This window comes from Oncorhynchus clarkii, unplaced genomic scaffold (assembly GCF_045791955.1).
Source record: "Oncorhynchus clarkii lewisi isolate Uvic-CL-2024 unplaced genomic scaffold, UVic_Ocla_1.0 unplaced_contig_5713_pilon_pilon, whole genome shotgun sequence".
NCBI lineage: Eukaryota > Metazoa > Chordata > Actinopteri > Salmoniformes > Salmonidae > Oncorhynchus > Oncorhynchus clarkii.
The window spans coordinates 87273-96920 of NW_027258193.1; the positions used below are offsets into that span (position 1 = coordinate 87273).

Below are 9648 nucleotides of genomic sequence, written 5' to 3' on the forward strand. Positions count from 1 at the left end.
TCAATCGTTTCCACGTTGTATGACAGCCCCAACACTGAAGACATAGCAAAAAAGTAAACATTACAATGACTCAATTGCACTCAAGGCAACAATCAGTATTTATAGAATATATAAAAATCACTACAGATCACTTATCTAATCACCTGTCTTTTTACAGTTTAACTTTTTTTTTTTTCTCAAAGCAAAAACAAAATCTTATATCTTAAAACATGAGGGCAACATTACTGCCTATTTTGGAAAGGTTTGAGTCAAACTTGTTAAGTCCATTTTTTAAAGCATTAAAGATTTCGCATGTATTTTATATATTACTAGCTTACGGTTTAAAGATGACTGCTTATTTTTTACATTTAAAACCTCCGAACGCCATTGATTCAAATGTATACTTTACCGCTTTAATATATAGAATCATTGTCATCCAACTATGACAGAACTAATATAAAACAAATGTAAAAAGTCTTTTTTTAAACACACCATAATTCTAGAAAGACAATTTGTTTAACTAAATGATACCTTTGTATAATGGACAATTGTGTTTAGAGCGTCAGAAAAACCAGTGGACTTCCCGGGCATATAGGCACTGTTTTTTTTACGTATTAATGTGAAATTAAAAACAACATTAGACCTTTGTTCTTTAACCTCAAACCTCACGATAACAAATCTTTAGTCGAGTGGTAAAAAAAATATATACATATCAAAAAGAAAAAGACATGACAAAATGAACATTGATAATGGCAGCAGCAGTAAAAATTAAAGTTTCAAATATTTTTGCATACAATAGTTGTATCCTAAGCTCTCCTAATATACATACCTAATTACTGTAAATATGTTGGCATTGGGAATCTGGTTTCTATGTTAAAAGAATCATAGCCACTTTAGCTCACTGTTACTCAATATACATGATCCGATTTGGCAAAAGGTGGTAGAGATATTAAAGGGCAATTCCACCACTTTTTCCATCTCCTATTCATTACCTCCAGCACTATACCAGTGTCTTCATATGTATGAAAACAGTTTATGTATCATATGGTGCTGGAATTAATGAATATAATGTAAAAAAATAAAAGTTGTGTAATGACCCTTTAAGTTTTGTCTTACATGATTCGGGAATAAAATATTGGAGAAGTTGGCCTTCTAAATGGCTATGATTCCTCAACAGAAACGCTGGAGCACAGTCTCAATATAAATGTACTTGTTTAGTTTTTTTCCGCATATAGATAGATAATGTATGAACCGAAAATGTTTTCCTCTTTTTGTACATTTAGTTTGCTTTTGTTATGATGTATTTTTAATTTTTTTTTTTTACAGTGTATGACACACGTAGTTGGATAGGTAAGTGATTGGGTGGGCGTCGGCCTTCAGAATATGGGCGTGGTCTATCCAATTATGGGCGTGGTCCGTTGTCAGATCATGGGCCTTGCGTGGGCCTGGTATATCTGCCATCAAATCAGCTCTCAGACCATGGCCTCCTTCTGGGCCCTCAGACCACAATCTTGGCCTCCGGGCCCTATCAGACCATGGCCCGGTAGGGCCCCTGCATCTTGAGGAACTGGATAATGAAGGAGGGGCCCCCGGCGACGATCTGCGGGGGCAGATGGCTGAGAGGACAGTTCTCGATGCTCATGATGGACAGCTTGCTGCACAGGGCCAGCTCAAACGGGAGGCTGTGCAGGTTGGGGTTGTCATTGAGGTACAGCTCCTCCAAGTTCTCCAGTGTACCTAGGATGGAAAGAAAGGAGGGAGGAAAGGATAGAGAGAGGGATGGAGGGAGAGGAGGGGTGGAGGATACAGGAGTGTTATATTCTACCTGGAGGCACAGACATCAGGTACATACAGTAATTATTGCTGGGGCTAAAATATGCTAATTAAACTGTTTAGCTGAAGTTACGTTTTATATGTAATATATGCCATCTAGCAGACGCTTTTATCCAAAGCGACTTAGTCAGTCGTATAGACTTATTTTTCTACTGTATTATTGACTGTATGTTTGTTTTACTCCATGTGTAACTCTGTGTTGTTGTTCGTGTCAAACTACTTTGCTTTATCTTGGCCAGGTCACAATTGTAAATGAGAACTTGTACTCAACTTGCCTACCTGGTTAAATAATGGTTTCACCTACCTGGTGAAATAAATGCGTGCATACATTTTAAGTATGGGTGGTCCCGAGAATCTAACCACCACCCTGGCGTTACAAGCACCATGGTCTACCAACTGACCTACAAAGGACCACATGTAGTTCTCTCTCTATTCTGTATCCAAATGAAAGCTTGTGACCTCCTCCAATAAGCTCCTTGTTTCTCGATGACATTTGGAGTTCAGGTGAGGATGGAAGGAATCAAGGAAGTACTTTTGAGATTCACTCCTAGTCCGAGTTGTTTGTAGCCTGGGTACCAGTCTTTCTGTATATTTGGCAAATGACAGAGTACAACGAGTGGTCTCAGCAGAAACAGACCAGTACCCAGTGGTATGAGGTAAAATGTACTTACCGATCTCCTCTGGCAGGTGCTGCAGCAGGTTCTCTCCCAGACCCAGGTGGGTCAGGTTGGTGAGGTGACCGATCCCACGGGGCAACGTGGTCAGCTGATTATTGGTCAACACTAGTTTCTGATAGGATACAAGCAAAAATGGAATGTCAATATCACATGATGAAAACAGCTTAGCTGTCGAAACGTTGGTGAATAAATGATTCTGAGCTCCATCGTTCAAACCCTGGAGATATAAAATGGTTTATTTAAAAAGGTCCAATGCAGCATATCAAATTGTTTTCAATAAATAAAAAATAAAAATAGATTATTATCCAAGAGCAATTTCTCCAGCAAAAATGGTGCTAGGAGTGTCAGAGTGGTCTGAGTGGGGAGGGGACAAGTGAAAGATTGCTCTTATTGTTCTGGGACTCCTTCTTATTGGTCTATTAACTCATTTACCACTTGGGGATGTCAGGCCCAAACTCCAATCCACCAAAACAGGCTTACATTTTAGAGACGGTCTTTTCAAACAGCTCTTACACTAAGAGCATTATCATCATTTTTTACAATTTCACAGCATTATGCCAACCTTAGTGTGGAAATACAAAAGTATGTGGACACCTGCGCGTCAAACATCTCATTCCAAAATCATGGGCCTTAATATGGAGTTGGTCTCCCCGTTGCTGCTAGAACAGCCTCCACTCTTCTGGAAAGGCTTTCCACTAGATGTTGGGACTGGCTTCCATTCAGCCACAAGAGCATTAGTGAGGTCAGGCACTGATGTTGGCCGATTAAGCCTGGCTCACAGTAGGCTTCCCAATTCATCCCAAAGGTGTTCGATGGGGACTACCAGATGGTGAAGCATGATTCATCGCTCCAGAGAATGCGTTTCCACTGCTCCAGAGTCCAATGGCGGCGAGCTTTACACCACTCACACCACTCCAGATGCCATGGAAAGCCATTTCATGAAACTCCTGACCGACAGTTCTTGTGCTGACGCTGCTTCCAGAGGCAGTTTGGAACTCAGTAGTGAGTGTTGCAACCGAGGACAGATGATTTTTACGCTCTACACGCTTCAGTACTCGGCGGTCCCATTCTGTGAGCGTGTGTGATCTACCACTTCACGACTGAGCCGCTGTTGCTCCTAGACATTTCCGCTTCACAATAACAGCACTTATAGTTGACCGTAGAAGCTCTAGAAGGACAGAAATTTTACGAAATGACTTGTTGGAAAGGCGGCATCCTATAACGGTGCCACGTTGAAAGTCAGAGCTCTACACTAAGGCCATTCTACTGCCAATGTTGTGCTATGGAGATTGCATGGCTGTGTGCTCAATTTTATACACCAGTCATCAACAGGTGTGGCTGAAATAGCCAAATCCACTAATTTGAAGGGGTCCATGTATTTCTGTATATACAGTGCCTTCGGAAAGTATTCAGACCTGGACTTTTCACATTGTTAGATTCAATTGTCCCCCCCCCCTCAATCTACACATGATATCCCATAATGACAAAGCAAAAACAGGTTTTTAGAAAATAACACATTTACATAAGTATTCAGACCCTTTACTCAGTACTTTGTTGAAGCACCTTTGGCAGTAATTACAGCTTTGAGTCTTCTTGGGTATGACGCTACAAGCTTGGGAGTTTCTCATTCTTCTCTGTAGATCCTCTCAATCACTGTCAGGTTGGATGGGGAGTGTTGCTGCACAGCTGTTTTCAGGTCTTTCCAGATGTTCGATCGGGTTCAAGTCCGGGCTCTGGCTGGGCTACTCAAGAACATTCAAGAGACTTGTCCCGATGCCACTCCTGTGTCATCTTGGCTGTGTGCTTAGGGTCGTTGTCTTGTTAGAGGGTGAACCATCGCCCCAGTTGGAGGTCCTGAGCGCTCTGGACCAGGTTTTCATTAAGGATCTCTCTGCTCGTCTTTGCCTCGATCCCAACCAGTCTCCCAGCCCCTGCAGCTGAAAAACATCCCCACAGCAGGATGCTGCCACCACCATGCTTCACCATAGGGATGGTGCCAGGTTTCCCCAGATCTGTGCCTCGACACAATCCTGTCTCTGAGCTCTTCGGACAATTCCTTCAACTACATGGCTTGGTTTTCGCTCTGACATGCACTGTCAACTGTGGGGGCTTATATACGCCTTTCCCAATCATGTCCAATCAATTGAATTTATCACAGGTGAACAATCAAGTTGTAGTTTATTTTAAATTTTACCTTTATTTAACTAGGCAAGTCAGTTAAGAACAAATTCTTGTTTACAATAACGGCTTACCACGGCCACACCCTAACAACGCTGGGCCAATTGTGCGCCGCCCTATGGGACTCCCAATCACGGCCGGTTGTGATACAGCCTGGAATCGAACCAGGGTCTGTAGTGACACCTGTAGCACTGAGATGCAGTGCCTTAGACCACTGCAACACTCGGGAGTAGTAATATCAAGGACGATCAATTGGAACAGGATGCACATGAGCTCAATTTCGAGTCTCATAGCAAAGGGTCTGAATACTTCCGTAAAAAAAACTGTCATTGTGGGGTATTGTGTCTAGATTGATGAGGGGAAAAAACAATTTCATCAATTTCAGAATAAGGCTGTAAAGTAACAAAATGTGGAAAAAGTCAAGGGGTCTGAACTTTCCGAAGGCACTATAAAGTGTATATATAAATCTATTTTTTTAATGCATTGGGCCTTTAAAAGTAGAAGAAAGATTACTTGTGTCAATGAAATGACTCATCACAGCACTACGGTATCACTACATCTGTTAGTGGTCTTTGAATCGTTTATAACTCAACACATTTTAGTTAAAGATAGGCCTAAATGCTTACGTGACAGTGTAGGGAAATAACGTAATAGTATCAAACCTGTAAATCTTTCAGGTAAGCGATTTCATTCGGGAGCGATTCCAGCTTGTTCTCCTCCAAGTCGAGCTCCCGTAGTTTCCTCAGGTTGCCAATACCATGTGGCAACTTCTTGAGAAGATTGTTGGACAATATCAAGACCTGTGAACAAAACAAGATGTTTCAGAACACTGAAGCGAACTGTCACAACCTGTAGCTTGTGTTACAAACCTAATACTGTATGCTGAAATGGGAGAGTGATTATCATTTAGATTTTCTGGTCAGTTTGAATTTTATTTTTTATTTTTCCATTATTTTACCAGGTAAATTGACTGAGAACAAGTTCTCATTTGCAGCAACGACCTGGGGAATAGTTACAGGGGAGAGGAGGGGGGTGAATGAGCCAATTGTAAACTGGGGATTATTAGGTGACCGTGATGGTTTGACGGTTTGACTCTTACGATAAGTGCCATGGGATCTTTAATGACCTCAGAGAGTCAGGACACCCATTTAACGTCCCATCCGAAAGACGGCACCCTACACAGGGCAGTGTCCCCAATCACTGCCCTGGGGCATTGGGATATTATTTTCGACCAAAGGAAAGAGTGCCTCCTACTGGCCCTCCAACACCACTTCCAGCAGCATCTGGTCTCCCATCCAGGAACTGACCAGGACCAACCCTGCTTAGCTTCAGAATAATGTATGAATTGATGACGGCATCAGAAAAGTAGTAAGTCCACATTTCTCAGGAAAGATCCCATCTGGGAATTCTATCTAGGCCTCACCTCAAGCGAAACGAGACCGCAGATGTCCTCAGGGATCTTTGTCAACTGATTGGTGGCCAGGTTGAGCTCCACCATACTGGTCCACGTGCCAAAGTCTAGAGGCAGAGACGTCAACTGGTTGTCCTGAAAAAAAAACGATGACATTGACAACAATTCCAGAACCAGAACAGAAAGACGACATGATGAGCAACACCTTATTGAACAATGTCACCTCTTTACCTGAGCCACCATCATTAACCATTGTCAAGCTTAAAGGGATAGTTCGGGATTTTGGCAATGAGGCCCTTTATCTACTGTTAACGTCAGAAGAAAGATGTTGTCCTGCCTACATAATGTCTGGGACTATCGTCTTGGTCCACTTTACTAGAAGTCATCAAAACAGAGGGAAGGGGATAACAACACGTAACAATGGACAGCATCCTTACCTTCATGTTGAGTTTGCTGAGGACTTTGGCCCTGGAGAAGATTCCAAAGGGGATCTTGTTGATGCGGTTGTGCTCCATGTTGAGAGAGTAGATGGTGGAGAACTGGGAGGGTCCTCCCACCGGGTAGGACTGGAAACAGTTCCTCGCCAGGGTTAGACTGGTCAGATTCACCAGACTAGACAGGAGACCCTGGGATAGAGAGAAGGAGGTAGATATATATGCTATATCCCTAACAATACCATTAAATGCAGCAATCAATAAAAGCACCACTCACTTCTGGTAACACGGAGATGTTGTTGTTTTCTAGGTTGAGCTCTTCCAGTTCTCTGCACTTGGCTAGCGATCTGGGGATGGCTGACAACCGGTTGTACCGCAGACCCAAGCGGTTTATGCTTGCCAAGTTACCTGCAACGAGACAGTTAAATACGAAAATGACAATCAACAAAGTCAGATATTAGATATCATGTTAAGCATTTCAAATGTATGAAATGTAAGTATGTATTGTCTGTCTGGTGCAATCAAATTCCCCCTCTGGGAGATCAATAAAGTACCATCTTATCTTAAATACCAGCACTTGCAGTTCCTAAAACTGTAGATTATACAATTAATGACAATTCTCAAATGTTTTATCGTCACAATGTACAGTTAAGAATGTGCACTGTGCAGCTGTGTCAGTATTGGTATCCTGTAGGCAGAGTATAGGCAGATGATTGCATTGAGGAGAGAACATTTCTGACTGCTGAGGTCCCGGTCAGTCTCACCTATAGTTTCTGGTAGGTCCAGTAGCTCGTTGTGCTGTAGGTCCAGGTTGGTGATCTGGGTGCAGTTGCCGATCTCCTTGGGGTAGATGTTCCAGCTGGTTATGGGCTACGTCCAGGGTGATGAGGTTACAGAGCTCCCCTGCAGAGAGGCAGGGCCAATACAACAGTCAACACACAAACGTGACTAATCTGGACAAGAAGCGCAATCAGAGTTATTAAAAAACTGGTTTAGCTGATGGCTTTAGCTTATTGACAACACTGCAGCAATGTCTTCTGTAATGCCGGGTTTACACAAGACGACTTTCAAAATCCTAACGTCGCTGAGCTGCTCACATTTAACCAACGTCTTTCCTGTAGTAGTTTTTTGTCTGGCTAACGTAGTGGTGCGCACACTAAACCATGTGGCTCAGACAAGCCTCAAACGTTTTCAGTCAGACATTCACGCTTGCCATACGGAGTTGAAATATCTAGCCAATACATTTGGAATTGAATAACACTGGTAGTGAACTTCAGAGCTGTAACGATTTGATACTTTGGCTTTGGTTAAAGGCAAGTACAAACGCATACTAGTAGTAGTCGTCATCACTCCTGCTGGAGTCCACACATTCTGGGTGATGTGATGCAACATCATCATCTCTCTGGCGAGCTCTCATTGGCTATTGCTGAACACTGTTCTCAAAAGATTTTGTCTGCGATCTCAAAAACTTGTCTGGGACAGCTAAAATCATGGCCAAAAGTGTGTGCACGCCCCCGGCTTATGTTAGGCAAAAATGACGATGCATCGTCCCTCCCCCTACTCACCCATATCCCTCCCTCCACTCACCGCTCTCTTCCAATTCCCCCCTCACCCCATCTCCCTCCCTCCTCCTCCCTCATTCACCTATCTCGGCAGGCAGCTGTTTGATCTTGTTCTCACGGATGCTGAGCATGGTCAACTTCGCCAGGTTCCGGATGTCCCTCTCTACCGCCGTGATCCGGTTGAACCTCAGGTACAGTGTGGTCAGCGACGTCACCCGGTAAACCACCGCCGGTATCTCCCTCAGTTTGTTATGCCTCAGGTCCAGCATCCTCAACTTCTTCAGGGAGTCCAAGGACTCTGGGAGGCTGGTTAGAGAGTTCTCACTCAGGGCTAAGGTGACTAGGCCAGACAGGCAGCCCACTTCTGAGGGGAGGCTCTGGGAGCTGTTGCTGTACAGGTAGAGCTCTGCCAGCTGGGTGAGTTCCTTGATGGAGGTGGGTAACATGTGGATGGAACGCTTGGACAGGTCCAGACGCATGGAGTTCTCCTCACGGCACTTGTTGAGCTCTTTGATCACCTGTGAATGGGAAAGTTGTGTCCATGTTATTGAAGACATGTTATGCGTTTCCAAAACTCAGTCTTGAGGACCCACGGTTAGTTTGCCTTAGCACTACACAGCGGATTTAAATAAATCAACTCATCGACAAGCTTTGATTATTTGAATGAATGGTGCAGTGCTAGAATAAAAAAAGATGTGCCCCCCTTGGGGTCCCCAGGACTGAGTTTGAGAAACGCTGTGTTGTGTGATGTAGAATAATAATAATAACAACAGTTTTTTCTGGATCAAAATTGGGCTTAGGTGGTGGGTGTGGCAGGGGTGTGGACGCCAACCCATTTCTTTTTTACATTTCTACACAATTTGCCATGTAGCGGAGACAAATGTGTAATTTTAAATCTAATTTCCTGGAATACTACAAATTTTGCCATGGCTTATGCTATCGGAGTGACTCAAACATAAATTTTAGACATTTGTAATAATATCTATAGATATTTGTTCTCAAAGATGATCTTATTGAAAATAATATTGGTCCATTATCTTTTATACATACTTTACATCTGTATCCAAAAGTTACACAACTCCATACATGTGGTCTGCGGTTGAGAGGCCTGTTGGACGTACTGCCAAATTCTCTAAAATCACATTGGATGTGGCTTATGTTAGAGAGATTAACATTAAAATTCTCTGGCAACAGCTCTGGTGAACATTCCTGCAGTCAGCATGCCAACTGCAAGCCCCCTCAACTTGAGACAACCATGGCATTGAGTGACAAAACTGCACATTTTAGTGGCCTTTTATTGTACCCAGCACAAGGTGCATCTGTGTAATGATCATGCTGTTGAGTCGGCTTATTGATATGCCACACTTGTCAGGTGGATGGATTATCTTGATAAAGGAGAAATGTTTACTAACAGGGATGTAAACAAATGTGTGCACAAAATTTGAGAGAAATAATCTTTGGTGCTGTGGAACATTTCTGGGATCTTATTTTTTTTTTCAGCTGATGAAACATGGGACCAACACTACATGTTGCATTATATATATAAAATATATATTTTTATTTTTTGAATATAT

At 42.8% G+C, this 9648-nt stretch overlaps 1 pseudogene; it reads right to left on the minus strand.

Moving 5' to 3' along the window:
* Window positions 1-1282: 1282 nt before the first annotated feature.
* LOC139395946 (leucine-rich repeat protein SHOC-2-like) lies at window positions 1283-8646 on the minus strand (annotated as a pseudogene).
* Window positions 8647-9648: the final 1002 nt, after the last annotated feature.